The following is a 2,223-nucleotide window of genomic DNA, read 5'->3' on the forward strand; positions in this document are numbered from 1 at the left end:
CATCAGCACAGAAAGAATGAGAACACAAACCAAAGCACATACAATACATAAAGACATAACGCACATACGAACACAGAAAGCATACAGCGACCAGTCACCACCCAGAGAATACCCTTGAAGTTATTGAAAGTTATAGAAAGGCCATCCTAAAAATGTGGGTTTTTAAATGTTTAAAACAGTCAACAGAGTCAGCTGATCGAATGAGATGAGGGAGATTGTTCTGGGTGCCAGGGCAGCAAAAGTGCAGTTGCCTTTGGTTTTAAGTTCGGCATACAACATAAAGTTGAGTAAGTAAAGTAACACTAACACAAATATTTATATTATCTTAGCGCACAGAAATCACATAAGATGATTATTTGTGTTTTTATACCTATGCTTTTGACTTTTGTGTTCATGTTTTCTAATAAAAACTTGCTGCACACAAGTCGTGTCAACAAATGGTTTTATTTATTTTAAAAAACGTTTTTTAGAACTTTATTAGGGCCTGATATGCTTTAGATCAGTGTTTCCCAACCAGGTACGTGTACCTCTGTTGCTCTTCCTAATATTTCTTCCATTTTTACCCCATTAAAAGTTTTTGTTTTTTTTGACTCTATCTAATGATAGAGGACTGTGAGAGGTACTAACAGATGAAGTGGAAGGCAAACACCAGCAGCAGAGACATTATTCGGTGTTGATGATGTAAGCTGCAGAGGAAACATGTTGCAGGGGGATCAGTGGTGGAAGAAATACTCAGATCTTTTATTTAAGTACAAGCATTATTACATTAGTGTAAAATATGCATTCAAAATGTTACTTGAGAGTATAATTAGCAAAATAAACTTAAAGTTTTAAAGTAAAAGTACTCATTCTGCAGACAAAACGTCTGTTGTGAGTGATATATTATTATTTATGACATTGCTAGATTTTTAATACTGATGCATCAGTGTGTGAGTTGCATTTTTTTCTGTAGCTGGTTGAGGTGGAGATAGTTTTAACTACTTTCTAAACAGTTAAAAGTCCCCCTCAACTCAAAAATGTTTTTTCTTTCTTGTTCCTATGGTTGGATTTTTGAGCTTCAGTGTGCATTTTTTGACACTAGAGGGCTGTTTTTTGCTTTTTATTTTCTGAAAGTTTCCCTGTGCCCATTGAAAATCTGATTTTTGGGGGTGGGCCTACAAGCATGATTTCTGACATCACAACTACTTTGGAAGCCAATCCTGGTCCAATATTCAACTTACACAAGTGTGATGTTGATACTTGAAGCCTCCAGTTCACATACACTGAGAACGGACTTTACAGTGACGTAGGAGACATCTTGTGTCAAGCAGTTAAACAGATTCTGTAATTTTAATGAGGGAGAAGGAGTAGATGACATTATAAGGATTTTAAAGAGGTTATTATCCTTTTGTTGTGGAAAAAACATATCAGACGCACATTATTGTTCCAAGCTGAGTATTTTTATGTCTTAATACATGTCTGGAGGGGAGGGGTTTTCTTAAGGGTCATGAGATAAATCTGAGGTGCCGAGATATGATTAATGGGGTAGGAGAGAAGACAAAAAACAAGCTCTACTACAGAAATTTAAATGTACTTTTTGGATTTTTCTCTTTGTGTGTGATACATTGGATACCTTTACCTCTTTGGGACTCAAACTTTCCAATTTTAGCGATAATCTGAGAAGTTCAGCGGGGCTAATCTCTCTTTCTTTGAACTGCTAACAACTCAAATGAAATGTGACAAGTGGATCCAACTAGATACTTCTTTTCGTGTAAGGTCACATGCTAAAGACGGTTTGAAACAACTGGTTTCATCTTTCACAATGCATTGTATAGAGTACAGAAGTATGTTGATGTATAAAGTAACATGAAATGGATGTACTTAAATACAAGCATCTTATAGTTGTAAATTAACTCTTATTTTCCACCACTGTGGTGCTGGAATAGGCAGAAATGTCTCACCATCTGCTTTCAGAAGGTAATAACTGGGTCTGTACAATGTGATCAGCTCATAAATGATCAACCTTCTAGTAAATACAATAGCAAAGCTACTACTAAAACCTTATTTTGTTGCTGTTGCTTCTTCACTTCAGTCTATATTTGATGTCTTAATGATGACTTAAATACCTACATAACAATGCTAAGAGCTAAAACACAGATAAAAGTCTAAAGTCTGGTCACACATTAAGCTTTTGTCAAGAAAAATCACTTTCCAGAAAATCCACAAGAAGCTTCTGAAGAGACA

General features: G+C 35.5%; 1 pseudogene and 3 gene segments (V, D, J or C); 2 read left to right on the forward strand and 2 right to left on the reverse strand.

The window, feature by feature from the left end:
- Nucleotides 1-2,223, forward strand: part of LOC122998180 — an 88,746-nt pseudogene that overhangs the window by 35,089 nt on the left and 51,434 nt on the right.
- LOC122998179 overlaps nt 1-2,223 on the reverse strand; it is a 106,236-nt gene that overhangs the window by 34,038 nt on the left and 69,975 nt on the right.
- The window catches only part of LOC122998174, a 94,726-nt gene that overhangs the window by 25,354 nt on the left and 67,149 nt on the right, over nt 1-2,223 (reverse strand).
- Nucleotides 1-2,223, forward strand: part of LOC122998178 — a 92,577-nt gene that overhangs the window by 18,989 nt on the left and 71,365 nt on the right.

This window comes from Thunnus albacares, chromosome 15 (assembly GCF_914725855.1).
Source record: "Thunnus albacares chromosome 15, fThuAlb1.1, whole genome shotgun sequence".
NCBI classification, from domain to species: domain Eukaryota; kingdom Metazoa; phylum Chordata; class Actinopteri; order Scombriformes; family Scombridae; genus Thunnus; species Thunnus albacares.